General features: G+C 42.8%; 1 long non-coding RNA gene across 3 annotated transcripts in view; it reads right to left on the bottom strand.

Annotated features, from left to right (window-relative positions):
- Positions 1-18,415, bottom strand: part of LOC144827675 (uncharacterized) — a 98,411-nt gene that overhangs the window by 33,945 nt on the left and 46,051 nt on the right. For all 3 annotated transcript variants that reach the window (XR_013610299.1, XR_013610297.1, XR_013610298.1), the window contains one exon: positions 2,904-3,081. This is a non-coding gene — a long non-coding RNA (uncharacterized LOC144827675). The remainder of the gene's footprint in view (positions 1-2,903; positions 3,082-18,415) is intronic.

Raw genomic sequence — 18,415 nt, 5'->3', positions numbered from 1 at the left:
GTACAGAATCTGGGATAGCCTAAACCCCTCCAGTTCCGGATTATAAAAAGACAAGACTGCACTATTACATAATTTAGTGTTAAAATCCCCTACCATCATTATACGTGTGCATTCTTCATTATTACCTAACCTTTGCACAAAAGTGGAAATGGAGTCGACCAGTACATTAGACGCCCTCCCGGGGGGGATATACACATTTACCAATAAAAGAAAAATCGCTTGCCCCAGATTATCTTCTCCTATTCTCAGCTTTGCTCCAATACAACATTTTGATGGCTGCTTATAGATCACCGGATCCCATACTATGTCACAACTAAGTAAAATAGCTAGGCCTCCACTTGCATGCCCTTTTACAGATTTTTTTGCTGTACTGTAGTACACATAGAAATTCTTCCCCCGCCCACGTTTCCTGGAGGCATATTAATCTTGGGTTCTAATTCTACTAATGATTTAAGCTTATAACTTGATTTTCCTACCCCCGCCACATTCCAGGATATGATGTTTCCCAAATGGCTACTCCCGCACTATGGGCTTTATGATAGATGTTTTTGACACATTCAGAGCACCTGCAACCCAACTCCACTTTGCTACCTCATCCTCCCCATTACCGCTGGGGGCCCTTCGGACTTCAGGTGCTAAAATATTAATTTCTCTATCACCCGGGTTTCTTCCTACTGTTATTTCTATATCTTTATAGTTTATGGGGGTATTTACACCCCTATTATTAGAGGAGCCATACCCTTGCACCTGATGAGTTTTTCCAAGTCTTTCTGATGGAACTAGGCAATGGGCTATGCTAGAGATCACATCTATACCTCTTATCCTAAAGCCGTCTGCATTAGCTATGACCAGTGCTGACACTACCCCTGACGAAAATGTAGCTCTAGTGCTTGGGGGTGCACTCTTCCAGTCTATATATACCAATTCAAAATCTTTGCTAGTTATTAACCCCAAATCCTCTATTTCGGTCAATATCTGTAGGAGGGCACTTCTATTCAATAACATTGGTTCAGTTTCAAACAGGGAGCTAAAAATTAAAGATCTACTCACTTGCCTGGCTCCTGGTCCAGTATTCCTTATTATTTTGATACCAGGCTGCCCTAAGATTGTATCTCTCTCTAACTTACCCCCTTTATTGTTAACAACTGTAGTTAGGTTCCCCCTCCAACTGTCCCCTGGCTGGACTCAAACCTCGTTGGAAAAATATCCTGCCCACAGGGGTGCAGTGTAGCACCTCCTGAAGCTACATTTCGATCTGTTACAGGTTCACCTAAATTATCCAGTACACTTCTTAATGTAAGGTCACTGCTTGTATCATGATTTGTACCACTTTCCTCCTGACCATCTTGGCTCGATGGGGCATTGATAGATGTCAGGCGAGGGCCTGATGGAAATGAGCGAACTTCAAAATGTGCTCCCAAGAAAGGCCCCTTACCAGCCAGATACTTTTGTCACATTTGTCCGGTGAAGATTTCTATGTTTGCACTTAGAAACTTTTCTGCAGGGCAAGGCTGCAAGCTATAGCTGAACATGGGTCCATGAGGCCGGAGTCCCTCTCTGCGATGTCCCACTGAAATCGATTTGCTGCTGCAGAAAAGTTTCCAAACAAGAGCAACTTGAATCGTGGGTCCAGCAGCAAAGTACCTTGATCAAATTGGCTTGGCAGGTTTGAGGGTTTTACGAGGAGTTCAGTTTGAGACATCCAAGGGTCCTGGGACATTAGGAACAGCACTTGGGGTCATAGCTCACTCCAGCAGAAGCAACCAGCAGGTTCAGGGCAGGTCCAGTTGGAACAGATCAGATGGGCTCTTCTTGCAGGTTGTTGTGTCCCTGTCACTTAACAAGAGATCAGCCAACTGACCCTTGGAATCCAATTCTCTGTCCTGGGTGAAATTGGGAACAGGTCTAGCCCTTCTGTTTTCCCCACAGGACTCACCAGCAGTTGCTGTTTGCCTTACAGTAAAGATTCTCACACTGCACCTCTCTACTTAAATCCAACATGGCAGAACCCTTTTTCCTCTGAAAAGCTATGGTAAGGACCTCTTTCTCTTAAGTCATATCAAACCACTTCTGGGAGAGGCACCTCTCCTACTGGGATTGGTGCTTGTTTGACTGGAGGAACAAAGAAGATCCCTGTCCAGCTGTGAGATAACATTTGCTGGATAGGTTTCTTTGAAGTTAAATCAAGTTCTTGAACACAGCCCAGATGGTCATCCTGCTGAGAAAAAAAAAACACCTCTCCATATACAAAGCCTTTCTCCTGCTGTGGTAGTAGTTGTCACACCTCTTCAAGGGGGCTATTCAGCTGCAAGGTTACAGTTGGAGGCCGAGCAAATGGGCATCCAGAGGCTTTAGGTATAGACAAATTAACTTTCTGAAAGTATCTTTGCCTTAATAGTTATTAATAATTAAAATTACCGATAAATTAAATTTTGAAAAACTATTTGTTTATTTATTTTATTCCTCATATGACCTCCGTAGCTATAGCACCCATTCAACCTGTGCCACCTCTGGTGCATATTAACTTGGTGGTTCCACTCTCAGCTGATGTTCTTTACAGGAAATACCCATAACGTACAACCTGAGCTGACCAGAGGTTTTAATCATTGGATCATTGTCCTATCCCTAGGCTCAACAAGAAGCCGCATCATCCAAAAGATTCCAAAACAGCCCCTTGTCTGGCCTTTCTCTATAAGCATTTACTCTTTGATCTAGAATTCTAAAATATCTTACAGAGTTCCACCAAGCATTCCAAGTGGGAAGTATTGTCTGGCGCCACAATTTACAGATCTCCCTCCTGGCCAGCAGTATCAAGTAAAACACCAGTTTTTGTTGGGACCCTGTCAGGTCCAATACTCCCCCCAATGCAGGAACAATGCCAAATGTTATAAGAATGGGCTTACCTCCACAACGCTCTCCAGGGCCCTGGAAATAGTCTTACACACACGTGTCCAGTATTCTTGTATCTTAGGACAAGAAGAAAATACGTGGACGTCATCTGCATTCTGGCGGCAGCATCTCAGACAGCTGGTTTCTCCACCACCCTCTATCCTGGATACCTTAAGTGGGGACCAGTAGATCCTGTGGAGTGTGAAAAAGTGGTTTCTTCTGAGTGCAGCAGATTTAATCAGGGGGTACATAATATCTAGAGATACTTGCCATAAGTTTTCCAGCTCCTCACTTGGCAACTATTTCTCCCAGACTTGAAATGGCTGCTCAATCTTTTTTTATGTTACCGCCAAGAGGTGATTGTACCATTGTGCCACTTCTTTTTTCCTAGAGGCTAAGTCTTGTAGTTCGTTTTATATACTATTATCTTCCAAAAGTGGTCATTGTTGACTCTTGCACCAGGAAGAAAGCTGATAGAACTTAAATCTTGACAGACTTCCACTAGTAATATGACTCCAATATTCCCAGTAATGACATTTATCGCCCAGTACGAGATCCCTCCAATATACGACTCCTGCCTCTATTAATGGATAAGCAAGAGTGTCTAAAAAACACTCCTGTGTACCGAGAGAATCCCAAACTGGAGCCCAATCGCTATAATAGGAAAGTCCTAAACAGTCTTGGCAGTCCGACCAGAGCCTAGCTGCCGTACGCAGGGTCTTTAAACAGATTTTTTGGAAAAATTTAAGAGAGCCAAATTTGTACATGAAACCTAGCTCCCCTACCCCTACTAGCATAGCTTTGAACATGCAGCCTATCAATGATGAGTCATCTGGGGAAAGCAATAACATTCTGCAGTTCTTCAATTAGTCAGCCCAACAGTACAGCTGTAGATCTGGTAGGCCCAGCCAGGATAGCTGAATCGCTTTGCTTGCACAGATAAAGGAGGATATCTCACCCTGTATTTTGAGGATATCGGTTTTTGCTAATTCTAAGGGATATTATTGAAAAGGTAAGTGTATTTTGGAAGGACGAACATCTTGATCAGATTGATCCGCCCATAGAGTGAAAGTGGGATGTTCTGCCATCTTTTTAATAGGACATCACCCTCCTTTGAGACTCAATCTAAGTTAGTTTTAGGGATTTGGGCGGGATCCTGAGTTATTATAACTCCTAGGTATCTAAGTTCTTTGGCAAAATTCCCCTTCTGATCAGTGATATTCCAGGCCATGATCTCAGTTTTCTCATTATTTTTCTTATAGCCTGATAAACTCCCCAAATTTTGGGCTTCAACTAGAAGTGTGGTGCTAACATTAGATGATAATAAAATCAAATCGTCCGCGTACAATGCTAACTTTCGTACAAACCCATTTGTTTGAAAAGGGACGATCTTCTGATTTAATCTTATACTCTGGGCTAATGGTTCTACATACAAATCAAACAAAATGGGGGACAGCAGGCAGTCCTGCCTAGTACCACGCCCTATCTTAACTACAGGGGAAAGATTGCCATTAACCAAAATCTGAGCCCGGAGGGACTTATATATTTTTTTCAGCACTTCCCTGAATCTGTCGGTGAAACCAAAGATCTTCAGGACCCTATCCCGATCGAAGGCCTTGGCAGCATCAACAGTAATTTATTTATTTTAAAGGTTTTAAATAGCGCTGGCTGGACCCGGAGGTATCAGAGCACCTTACATGAGTAGCAGACCATAGTTGCAGGTTACATCGTCGTTACAAAGGTTACACAGTTCTTAGAGCATGGCAACATAGTTACATGTAACGTTGAGACAAACAAGGATATATACGTAAGGGAAACAGCAGGCAAGGGGAGAGATTGAGGGGAGGGGGTAGGAGCTGGGGAAGTAGACAGAGATTGGAGGAGGGAAAGAGGAGGGGAGGGTGAGAGACACAGCATGGAAAGAGGAGGGGAGGGTGATGGGACACAAACTGGTAGACGAGTCAAAGCTGTGTCCAAAGTCCGGTAAACTGTGCACCCAGGGGAAGTGGTATCATTTCCCGATCCCTGTTGCGAGAGGTTCCCTATACGCAGTGGACTCTCTCAGAGGGTCTCTGAGACTCCAAGGCCTACATACTGGATCCTTCCCCAAAAAGGGGAGAGGGAGTGCATCGGCATGGGGTGCCATACCATACCTCAACTGTGAGTGGCTCCCTTGACGCTGTCGACTCTCTCAGCGGCTTCGCTGAGACTCCAGAGTATAAATATTGGCTCTTCCCCCAATAAGGGGAGAAGGAGTGCTTAGTCACAGGGCACAAAAGGGTAGGGGGCTAGGCGGTATAGCAGGCAAGGGGAGAGATTCAGGGGAGAGGGGTTGGGAGCAAAGGAAGTAGACAAAGAAAGAGAGAGTACTAAATAGCAACAAACAGTATCAATTTGGGGGACAGACTGTTTTCTCTCTGTGGCCATGAGTTTGCCCCATCTCGAAGGTAAAAGCCTAGCACAGGCCATTCCAGAAGCTTTGCCATCCAGGACATTTAAGTAATTCAAATAATTTTTTCACGATTCACAGAAGTTTATAGTACGCTGCACATCAGCAATCCAGATGTTATCATATTAGGTTCTTGGGTGCAGAGGATGATGCTCAGTTCGCCATGTTGAGTTCCCCTGTTGTTGGCACCTGTCAGTCTTTGGCGGCTGTGATGGCGAAGTAGGAGGAAACTCTATTATTTTGCTGTTTTTTTGGCAGCATAGACGAGCCCTATATCAGTACCAGTCTCTCTGGTGTCCAGAGTCTCCCCGAATTCAGTGATTGAAAGAGGGAGATCCTGTGATGAAGCCAAGTCAACCAACCCAATTAAGGTGTGTACTAGATCAGACATCTGTCGTCCTGGTAAGAAACCTTTTTGGTACATGTGGATTATTGACCCCACGATCTTACTTACTAAGCCGGTTGTTCAAAATTCCGGCAAATACCTTATAGTCTGCATTTAGTAAAGAAATTGGCCGGTATGACTGGCATTGAGTTGGGTCCTTTCCTGGCTTTAAAATCAATGTAATAAATGTAAATGTGCTGGATTTGTAGAGCGCACGGCTGCCCGTGAGCGTCCCGGCGCTTGCTTAGGGAACCCGTCCTGGTATTCCCCTGTGAGAAACCCCGGCAGGGTGTCCACAAGGTGAAAGCCAGGCATCCTGCCGCGAGGGGCCGTAGTGGAGATTAAGCAAGCTATTGCCCAGAGTCGCAGAGTGTGACCCCGTGGGTTGAGTAGGCACCAGAGCGAGAATTGTCGAGTCCGTGGAATTTTTTAGCCCGAGACCCGCCGAGGCGGGGAATCGAACCCTGGTCCACGGTCGATCTTAGCTTCCGGGTCTGCCGCCTCTAACCACTGAGCCACGCTTCTCCACTACTGCATCACTCCAAGAATCAGGCAGGGGGATGTACCGTGTAGGATGCCATTGTACAATTTCAGCCAGACCAGGATAACTTCCTCCCTCAAAATCGCATAGACCTCAATCGGAATAGCGTAGGGACCTGCCGCTTTCCCTTTCTTCGCTGCCTCTAAGATCGTTAATATCTCAGACCCTGTTATTTCTGATGTGAGGATTCCCTGGCTGACCTCAGATGATATAGGGAGTTGTTTCTCTTTAAGCCACTAATCAATATGTTCCTCTGCTACCTGAATATCTTCTTGGTAGAGTTCCTGAAAGAATTGTGCAAAGGCTTGTCCTATACTGCCTTTATCCTCTACAACTTGAGTGCCGACTTTAATCTTGGTGATATAGTTATTAGATATGTCAATCCTACTCTTCATTGCAAGGAGTGTACCACACTTCTCCCCCTGCTCAAAGTCACTCATTTTGTTTACCTCCCATGTTTGGAGTAGGATCTCCTCAGACCTAATTCTAAACTTCAGCGGCAGCTTTTCAACTCTCTTAATTAGGTTATTATTGTCTATCCCAAGAGAACCACTCGCCTTTAAATCTGACTCTGCTCCTGCTATCTGTGCTTCAAGGTCAGCTACTTCTTTCCTCTAGGCCCTGTCCCAACCCACAACCTCTCCTTTTAGTGTCCCTCTCAACCAGGCCTTAAAGAGGGGCTCGTGGGAACATGGCGGCAAGCTAGCTAGCAGGTCGCGGGTCGCTCGCCTCCGGCCTCTATTATGAGATCATTATGAGGTGCTGGCATTCAAGAGTTTGTCACAAAACCCCCTGAAGCTTTCTTTTTCTTTTCTTTTTTCCCGGAATTTAGCTTTTTTTGCCTTGCGTACCTTATTGTAATGTTGCCTGCTCTGCTCTGGGAGGACGGCTTGACGGCTCGACGATCCGGGATGGGAAGCTTGGTGCTCATTGGAGTGTTGCCCGCTAGTCTGGCTGCTGACTCTCCCATGCTCCCCAGCGGCTGCTCTGAGCGATCCCTGAAGCGGGAAGGAGCAGCCGCGGCATTGTGGACAGCTGCCTGGCTGCCGGCTACAGGTCTGTGTAGCCAGTGAGAGGAGTCAGGAGTCAGGAGGGAGCGAGGCCAAGGAAAATTGCGATGCTGGAGCTGGGTTCTCTGTAAGACGCAGTAAGTGCCAGGAGGGGGGCACTGCTCATAACCGCTTTCTCTATTTTCTCTGTCCCTGAATGTACGGCGTCCTACACTTCCCACTTCTTAGGGGGGCAGGGTCACTTGCTGAGCACCGTTGTGCACGGCTTCACTGTGACTGGTTGACCAGTCCCTGCTTAACCCCTATATCGAGACAAGGCATGGGGAGTCCTTATGGTATCCATCGGAAATCATCCACAGTTGTATCTGGATGATGAGTTTAGAGACATTCAAGGAACAGAGCATTTGGTCCAACACCATGTAACATACTCTGAAGAATTAATTAAGATAAAGGGGACGAGGATTGAAAGCGCCTTCTGCCCTATGGAGCTAGTGACAGTATCAAACCTTAAGCAAAGGAAGGCGTGCAACAAACCTGGGAAGCCTGGGAAATCTACTCTTGTGAAGAGTAGGAAGAAAAAAACTCAGCACTTAGTTGACGTGACTCCTTCTCGTAGTTCATACTTTATGGCTAATGCTCAGGCCACTGGGAAATCTGTAATTCAGGCAGTGACGGAGCCAGTGTTAGCTGAGGCTCAGGAGTTATAGGCCACAATTCATCTTTCTAACCGATTTACCCCATTAATCAAGACGTCTATGGCTTCTTTGGTAGAGGGTGGCAGTCAGAACGAACTAGATGAGCCAGGTGATACACCCCTGACTTCAGCAGCACAACGCCCGAACTCTATACATGGGATGTTAGGGCAGCTATCTGTGGAGATCGAGGCTTGTTTCTCAACTTCTGAATCTAATCAAAAGAAGATTCAAGACACTTGCACTAGCTTAGAGGAAAACCTATCAGCGCTGACGCATCGGATGGAGACCCTCGAGATCAAAGTAGATGATTTGGGTCTAGAGGTTAAAGACAACTCTAATGAAGTGTGTAGGCTGAAGGAAAAAGAGCGGGATTTAACAGAGAGGCTGGAGAGGCTTGAAAACATCTCGAAGATGAATAATATTAGGGTTTTAGATCTAAAAGAAGGTATGAAAGGGGACGACTTGAAGGCCTATGTTATAGATCTCTTGATTAAAGCTTTTCCCCAGATCGCAACAGCTAATATCTGGGAAACTGAAATTCAGAAAATTCACAGGGATCCCTTTAAGCTGAATCCTGCCCGGAAAAAGCCCAGGAAAATATTCATTTACATCCAATCTTATCTGCTAAAGGAGCAACTATTGGGAACTGCCCTTAAACTTAAATTCATCCAGGTCCAGAACGTCTCCTTCAGAATTCGGTCTGATATTTTCCGGGTCACAGAAGATAGAAGATCGGAACTGGGCAAGAGAATGGATGCATTGAGAGACCAGGGAGTTCAAGTGCAGTTGCGATCCCCTGCCTTTTTAAAAGTTGTTTGGGCCAATAAGATGTACAATTTCAGATTTCCAGAGGAGGTAGATAGTTTCCTGGCACAGACCAAAGTTAGCTAATTCAAACTAACTTAGAGTATAGCTTTCAGCTCAAGGTGGTTTTGTTGGCACTAATTACTACTAAATATTACTTTTCTTACTTTCCTTATCTTTTGTTTTTGGAGGCTGGAGGGCCCGACCTGAATAGGCAATAGTTTATTGCCAATCGGTAATCGGGGAGGGTTCCCGCGGGTGGGAGGGGTGGTGGTGGGGGCTGTGGGGGGTTGGTATTCACGTTTGTTGGTGGGGAGCATTGGGAAACAAAAAAAAGGTGTTACCAACTATCTCATGTGACATAATAGCCTCTAGTAGGTATAGTAGTGGTTGGAGACAAAATAGCGATGGGGACAGGTCTATGCGGGGAGGGAAACAACACCTTGATCTGCTAATCTGGAATGTAAATGGATTGATGGTGAAAGGAAGGCAGCATTTGATTCTCCAGTACCTAAAAATCAGCTCAGCTAGAATGATTCAGGAGACCCATCTTCTAAAGTCAGAATGTAAGGCACTATTTGGAAAATTAAGAAGGGTGGATAAGATTATAGCCACAGATCAGCAATGTTCCTCGAAAGGGGTTGCAGTGACAATCAAAACAAATTCAGGAGTAGAGGTAGTTAAGTCTCAGGTTGATGATAGAGGGCGCTGGGCTATAGCAGCAATCAAGTGCCGGGAGACACAATATACACTAGTCAGCTACTATGAACCTAATGAGGATGATATTACTCCCCTGAATAACCTTTGTCTTGCATTAGCAGACTATGATTCATCTCTGATTTTGTGTGGCTATTTTAACGTACTTCTAAATAATAAATTAGACAGGTCTTCCCCTAGAACGCAGGTAGCAGTCCCACGTGTTAAAGCTCATCTCCTGACCATACTGAAGAATTTAAACCTCTGTGATGCATGGTGAAAAAAAATGGGCGAGAGAATGGAATATTCCTTTTACAGAAAGAAGAACGCTCATTATTCCAGAATAGACTACATGTTTATGTAGAATTCCGATCTTGATAAAATTAGCTCAATAGAATATCTACCCATACATATATCCGACCATGGTGCCAGACTCCTTAAACTAGAACTCCCCCAGAGTCATCTCTGAGGAGGTGGACTTTAAATAGTATAATTTTATAAAAGTCATGATCATCTTCATCCTAGGGCGAAAGATATATTTTGCATAATTGCAGATATTAAATTAGGCTCATTTACATAATCGTACTCGCAATATATTGATTGTGTTAGGAACCCTGAGGCTATCCTTATGGTATAAAAGAACCATACCTTCACAAGATAAACAGAGGAGACACAAGGCACTGAGGTCATGGCCTGCCGAAGCTACAACACACAGCGGTCTGACATCCCATGCAGGGTGTCTAACTGGAGACCAAGACAGGGTCCTTCATTCTCTCCCATCAGGTAATGGGGTTGGCTCTTTCCTAGGTGATTCTTAGCTCTACACCCACATACATGGTAGGTAAACTTTGGTACAATTAAATAGGGTCTGCATCTTAGGGGTACGCTTGATTACTGTCATGTTTATATGCCTGCATATATTCATTGTTTTAGAACCATGGTAGAATTCTACTTTTTATATACTCTGTTGGTGCTTGTTATCTCATACATTTGCTTCTTTCTAATGATTGCCGCAGCAAACATGTTTTATACTAGAAGGACACTGGTTCAATAAATGCTTATTGAAAACGTCCCCATCGTTTGTGAGGTGTTTCTCTCTGAGACTAAGTGAGCATGATTGACTGAGCAAAAAGTACTCTACTGTTTCCACAATCCCTGTAGGATCATGTTTGATGGTTGCCAGAAACTATTCGCTCCTTGGTAATGTTAAGGGGCTTATGGTGGCACTGTGATCTATAGGCTGACGACATATCTTTTGGGGATTTCTGGAATCAGTCTAGTTTAGGTTACCTACAAAGGCACAGATCCTATGTATTTTTAGGAACTACATGACATGGTGCCGCCAACGTTGGTTTGGTTCTAATTTAAAAGTCAAATCTGAGTAGTTCAGTCGTGCTTTCCCAGAGACCCCTACTCATATTTAACCAGAGACTTCTGGAGTGGTAAGGGAAAATCTGCTGCAGCTGTGTAGGTAAATCCTATATATTGATTGTAGGTTTATTCAAGCTTGAAGGATTATTGTGCAAAACCTTATCTCGTTTCCTTACAAATTTCTCCCAGAATATCTGTCCAAGATATCTGAAAGGAACACGAGGAATGTGTATCAGTATCCTGAAACCTTGGGCCTCATTTATGAGGCCGTACATCACTTTTACGCCACCGGTGCGTCACTTTTCGTGACGCACAAGCAGCGTAAAAAATGTGCCTTGTTGCCCCATATTTACAAAGTGACGCATCTACCTAGATGCGTCACTTTGTAAACCCCTGCGCTACATTATACCTACGCCAGGTATAATGTATGCAGGGTGGGCGTTCTGACGCAAGAAAGGGTCATGGAAGTGACGTAGTGAAATCTATAAGATTTCACTGCGCCACTTCTAGGACACAAATGCGTCAATTTCTTACGCCTGCCTCACAGCAGGCGTAAGACTGACACAGGCCCTTTCACATGGGGCTTGCCCCATGTGAAAGGATACATTGCTGGAGTTGCGTCACTTTTGTGACACACTCCAACAATGCGTCACTTTTGCGCCATACAGATACGTCAGAAATACTGACGTATCTGTAACTCCTTGCGCCATGATGTGTCATACTGTTAATATGACGCATCATTGGTGTCGCAAGGAGGACGCAGTGAAAAGTGACGCATCACTGTTTTCACACAGCGATATGTCACTTTTCATAAATGAGGCCTCTTGTATTTTCTATTAGGAAGGCTAATGTTGAAGAAACCTACCCCGTGATAGAGATGCATTCTGCTTATTTTTTTTTGATTGTTTGTTATCCTGTTTCTTTTTAGAAGAATCCGGTGCTTGCTTTGAGTTAGCCTTTTTCATGATTGCTTGTTATTTGAGGTTTTCCAGGTCTAGCTCCCAAGTTTATCTCTACCCAGCAAAGCATAGGTTTCTTCAAAAATCTTAGGTAGTTCTCACTCCTGTTGTGCAGGAGTGACTTCCCTCAGGCATTGGCATATAGCCACCACTGCTGCTCTCCTTTTATGTTACCTAACATAATTGTTGATACCTCTGCAAAATTTCCAAACAGTTTTATCCTCAAGTCCAGGGAAGGTTCTTCCCCGTACTCACTCTGTATTTGTTTCAATACTTCTGGTATGACTGCTATTGAGGGGCTAAAGCTCAGAAAAGGAGAAATTAAAATTTTGTGGCTGACAAAGTTTGTGCGTTGGGCAGATAGTTTTCATTCATTCACCCAGTCAAGCTTTCTATCTTTGGCTATAGTCTTTTTTATGGAGCTCAAAATCCCACAGTGGGATAGGCCTGGCACTGTGTCCAATGAAGTTGCTTCCAAATCAGGCCCCTTTCCAGCAAGGTTACATTTGTACTCTGAAGGTCTTAGAAGTCTAACAAAAAGTTCCCAACTCTACAAACGTTCTGGAGCAGCCCCTATTCCTTACCTCAAAGTCTTCCAGGATCTCAGAGAGAGCCTAGTTGCCAGCACTCACTCCAAAATAGGTCATTAACAAGCCCCAGTCAAATTTCAGTTGGTACTGGTCAGCTGGGCACTTCAGGAAAATGCCATCTTGCAGGTTGTTGTGCCCCTGTAACCACAAGGAAACCAGCCAGCTGAACCTTGGGACCTGATTCACAAAGGTAACTTACACTTTTGAGTAACATTACACTTTTGAGTAAGTTTACAACTCTTTGGCATTCGCAAACTGTGCTTTTGCAGTAATGTACACTTTTGTAGTACCTTACAGTTTTGTAGTATGTCCAGCACTACACGTGGCCAACTACTGAAACTGCACACCCTGCATTAGAACATAATGGAGTTAGGCACTTACTAAAAAAGTGTAAGTCATTGCAAAAGTGAAAGTTACTACAGAAGCGCAGTTAGTGAATAAAGAATAATAGTAAAATTATTCAAAATTGTAGGTTACTACAAAAGTGCCATTGTTGAATAGCACCTTCTTTTATGTTTTGTAGCACTACTGTAGTATTACAAAACATACTAAAAAAACAGTTTGTAAATTAGGCTCCTTGAGTCCAAAATGCAAACTGTCCTGCATACTATTACTTTGAAGAGAATCCAACATGGCTGAATCTTTTTGACCCTGAAGTGGTGTATTATGGAAATAGGCAGCCCCTCCTTCTCAGCTACACCAAACGTATTGTGGAACAAGCTCCTGCTTCCACTGGGCTGGTCCCCCTCTAGTTACAGAGGGCTTGGGAGCAAAAGGCTTTTCTTTCCCAGAATTGACAGACCTCACACTGGGCCCTTTCAAGTTAATGACGATCCTAGGTGTTCCCCAGCTGTGAAAAGGCCTAAGCCATTGTACCTACTCTAGGAGCAGTTTTCACTTTTCTACAAAGTAAAGGACTGAGGAGGCATATGAAGCAGACTGATGGGAAATATCTTTTATAAAATTTAAATTCAAAAATAAATTATTAGCTAATGTAAATAGTTAATTAATTTACCATGCATGAATAAATATTAAATGCGATGTATAGAATTAATTAGAAAGAATGCAACTATATTTATTAACATTTATTCTTGCATTAATTTTAACATTTACAAAAGCTGTATAATTATATGTCTTAATATTTTACAGTTAAATATCAACATATACTAATTATATTGCATACCTTAAATTATTGATGGATTAAAGTACTTTATGTCATTTAACTTCACATGGTCTCCCATGGGGTTGTTTTAAGCCATGAACTCCATTAAATTCTATGCACGGGTTATGCAGTGGCAACTCAGAGATGTCGTAATTTACAACCATGTTGGGTCCCTTTTCGGCTGCAGTAGCTTTAGGAGTGTAGTTTGTGAATAGCAATGGCCTTGCTCTTTTGAGGGTGGGTACACTTCCATACCTTACCCCCCTCCCTAACTCTCCCTTGTCCCTTTCTTCCCTATTCCCCTCCTTAGTAGTACTACGTATTTTCCATTTTGCAGCTTCTGTCCTTGTCCTTCGCACATTTACTACTAAAATGTATACTTATGTGTGGAGAGTCTGCAATCAGGGAGGAGATCTCAGAACAGAAAATTATAGGAGAGGAGGAGGCAAACATAGGTTTGTGAATAGTATTTTGTAGTTCGCTTGCAGTACTATTAGAGTACTCCAGGCTGCCTGAAAACCAGTCTTCCAGAGGGAGGCGAAATCACCTGAAGCCTGCACATTCTGATGGAGGAGTGGTAGATCTGTCCTAAGAATCTAAAAGACTGTTTACCCACAAAGAGAGGAAAGGAGTAAGCTTAGCTCTATAATAGGGGAGATTGTCCAGGAAGTAGAATCCCAGCATATATAGCGATAAAGAAGCCTAAGGGCATTGGAGCGCTTAATACACACCTATTACATTGAAACATGGTCATTTTGAGGCACATTCACTGGTGTGATTGTTGCCAATAATTTGAGATATAAACAACATTTTTATGAAATCTGCACTTCACATGGTTAATAATGTGGCACATGCAGTAAATCCATAACTATGCAGTAAACGCGGCAGCCACAGTATTGCATAAACCTACTGGTCTGCACTCTTTTTAATTTTTTTAATCAAACATGCTTTCTTGTAAGGTATACAACCCTCATACATTCTCATTCCAATCAGTGGGCATTGTAACTTTGCTTTGAAGAAAACAGATTTTTCAAGGTAAATACTCCAAAATAAACCTGTAATACAAACAATACGTGACAGGTAACATGCGTAATAAGGTCCCATTTGTCATCTCAGGGACGGGTGACATTTAAAACACCACTCGGCCTTTGGCAGAGAGATTTATGATTGTACCAGAATTCCTCGATGCAACATTAGACCATATTCCAGAGTAAACCATTATTTATTCAGACTCGAAATTAGGGCAGGCCAGTGCTGGGTATTGTGGGGAGACAACATACATAAATATTTTGCAGCTTGGTTGCTGAATGCTGGAAAAGACACGTAAACACTCTTAAACTGTATTTGGACAAAACATCGGTAACATGAATGTTGTGGGACAGAATATTGTGTCAAAATTACCAAGGACAAGAATATCATGTAGGCCATTTTCTATGGGTGAGTAAAGATTTACTCTATGTAACTCCAAATATATGTTCCTTGACAATGTATGTATCTCCAACGTATGCATATCAGGAGTTAAGAATAGTACATTTATATTTACCTATTTGCACTTACCTTCACGATATTCTTGTCCTCAATATCTTTGATATGATATTCTGTCCATACGATATTTGTGTTTCCGATATTCTGTCACTGATCCTTCTTACAGTATGTGCAATGTGCATTTATTGTGAAAAAACTGGCAAAGCAAATAGCATGTTTTGGTCCACTGAACCAATAGTTCGGCTGCAAGCTTTTGACATCCCTATTTCGTCATTTGCACTTAAAGCTATGCCCATTGAAATAATTCTAATTTCCACATAAAGTTTGGAGCAAAGCACAGGCGGATTCGGCACCATCTCTTCTGAATTCATACGTATATTGCCTTTTGATTGGAAGCAATGTGAAATGGTATTTTACATTCTGTTGTATCCATGTGGATTTTTCATTGCATTTTTGTGGTTAGATTTTGTGCCTTATATCTAATTTCAAACCTATCTATGCACAGTGGATGGTTGGAGTTTCCATTTATTGCCTTGTGTCTTTCTTTGGATTTACGTTTTAGCTTTTTAGTTTTTAATCCTTATGTTACTTTTATACAACATTACTCCAGTTTTTTTTTTTAACAAGAGTGTTTCCTGTCTAGACCATATTACAAATCATGAATTGTTATTGGGTTATCCCCTTTTCCCATCTCTTTATGACAGAGTACTAATCTGTCAATCGGGATTGGGGTCACCCATTTCTTGGAATTTCTTTATGACAGTGGATTTCTCCATTTCATAGACTTCCAAAGTGTTGCAGTTTCTCTTGACTCCAAGATTTTCCCCATATGGGATACGCCACTTTAATGGCTCAAGATAGGAATGTAATCCACGTATGATGCTGCTTCCTGCAATTTCTTTTCTCTGTAGCTTAGCATTGACTGCATTATTCAATAGATTTCCATATTTAGAAAGAGTATTTTACACTTGTTTATCATTCTCGTGAAGAATAAGGTGCAATGTTTTTGTTCAACTTGATAATGAATTCCAGAACTTCCACTATATCTACTTGCCATATCATGAATAGGCGATCAATTAATCTGGGCCAGCATACCACGGGCCTCATTTATGAGAAACTACGCATCGCTGCGTGAAAGCAGCGATGCGTCACTTCTCAGTGCGCACTCCTTGCGACATGATTGAGGCATCATATTTACAGTATGACGCATCATGTCGCAAGGAGTTACAGATACGTCCGTATTTCTGACGTATCTGTAAGCGCAAAAGTCACGCATTGCTGGGGTGTGTCACAAAAGTGACGCAACTCCAGCAATGCTTCCTTTCACATGGGGAAAGCCCCATGTGAAAGGGCTTGTGTCAGTCTTACGCCTGCTGTGAGGCAGGGGCAAGATTTTGACGCAACAGCATCCTAAAAGTGACGCAGCAAAATCTCATAGATTTCACTGCGTCACTATTACGAGGTTTTTTGCGGGGGAAGGCCCCCTCTGCATACATTATACCTGACGCAGGTATAATGTAGCGCAGGGGTTTCCAAAGTGACGCATCTGCTTAGATGCATCACTTTGTAAATAGTGCGCAACAGGAGGCATGTTTTACGCCGCCGATGCGTCACAAAAAGTGACGCATCGGAAGCGCAAAACTGACGCAAGGCCTCATAAATGAGGCCCCATGTGTTTAGTGTATTATTCTTTTTCAACAGTTCAAAGTACTTTCTTTCCTAAAGGCCATGATGAGGTTGGATAACTTTGGGCAAGTTTAGTGCCTATCACAATCGCTTGCACTTGTCTATGACAATGACTTTTTATTGTTAAGACATTTTTATTTTGAAAATATTACTGTATTTCATGAGCAATATTTATGGTTGTTCAGGATGATCGAGTGACTGAGTTTCTAAAAAATGCTTGCAGACTTTATTCTATTTTATGTTTGATGGACATACACAATTAGGTCAAATACAGTGTTATCTGTCAATAGTCCCCACAGAATGTCTGTCATTTGCAGTAGAAGGTATGTGCTGTCTGTTATGTATGATATTAGCATCTTAACCCCTTCCGTGCTCCCATCTCCCCAGTGCTGCGAACGGCCAACGGCCGACACAGCCCCGCCCACTTATTAGAATGCCCGAACCGCGGCGGAATTGCCGCCGCGGTTAAGGCATTAACATGTGGTGTCAAGAAAGAATCAATTTATTCTGAGCTAGGTACTAGTTGCCTAATGCCTATTGATAATACTGCTGTTTGTTCTGGTGGAGTTTCCTTATTTTTTTAAGTCATTGTTGGGTTGGAGACAATTACTGGTATTTGAGGGTGCATGGGTTTCAGGTATTCAAAGTATTCAAACAGTCTTTTGTTCATCCACTCATACAGCTTTGTGTGATATTCAAGGATTGTAGCTTTGTACTTCATATAGGTGTATGTCTCATTGCAGATGTTAATGAAATGTATTTTACTGAATTTTCTTAGATCCTTTGTTACTTGTACAATCCCTGTAATGTGGCTTGGGGAATTGTGAGGCTAATCCCAACTTCTTCCCTTAGAGGTGGTCCCCACTCCATATATCAGTATCCAGGAGAGTAGGGAGCACTTACTCAAATTTAGAGGTAACGTGTGTAAGAGATGAGAGAAAAAGACAGCTAGACCTTAGCTTCCAGCAGGATATCTGTAGGAAGGCCTGGATTGGACTTGCTGGGACACCGAATGGTACAGTATTGCCCACGTGTACTGTGCGAAACCAGTACCTGGTTGCAGTGTCCCCCTACTTTTTGCCCCATTTTGACTACTAGATGCTGATTTTCTGACTCTGAATGTTCCTGGAGTTCTGCTAACCAGACCCAGGACCTGAGCTCTAATTAAAAGTACATGGTAATTAGGTATAATTACAATTGGCACTGCCAACCTACCTGTAAGTCCCTAGTATATCGTAGGGCATGCAGGTTTAAACATCCCGTAGATTTAATGTACTTAAGTGTGCACTGCTGTGTTGCCCGCTGTCATTTTAAAGGCAGCCCTGCTTTTCAGGCTGCTTTTAAAAGTAATTATAAGAAAATTTGATTTTGAAACTAAAGGTACTTCCAGAGTCTCAAACTGCCTTATTTTAAAATATAAGTCACCCGTAAGGTCTCCGCTAGGTGCCCCAGGGGTAGGGTGCCTTGTAACTATAAGCAGGGATATTGTGAAAGGTGTTTTACATGCCATGTTAAGGGAAAAACCGCCAATTCTGGTTTTTCCCATTGTAGCACAGTGTCTCAATAGGATGACATGGGAATGCTTTATTAAAGTATAAATATTGACAGGATGCAGCTAAACATATACTTCAAAGTATCAAAATGAAAGCTAGAATAAATCTAACAACTTGCCAAGATTAGAAATATTATAACT

Source organism: Lissotriton helveticus, chromosome 4_1, assembly GCF_964261635.1.
Source record: "Lissotriton helveticus chromosome 4_1, aLisHel1.1, whole genome shotgun sequence".
Lineage (NCBI taxonomy): Eukaryota > Metazoa > Chordata > Amphibia > Caudata > Salamandridae > Lissotriton > Lissotriton helveticus.
Note: the sequence above shows the minus strand (reverse complement) of the source record. Positions and strands in the feature narration are given on the sequence as shown.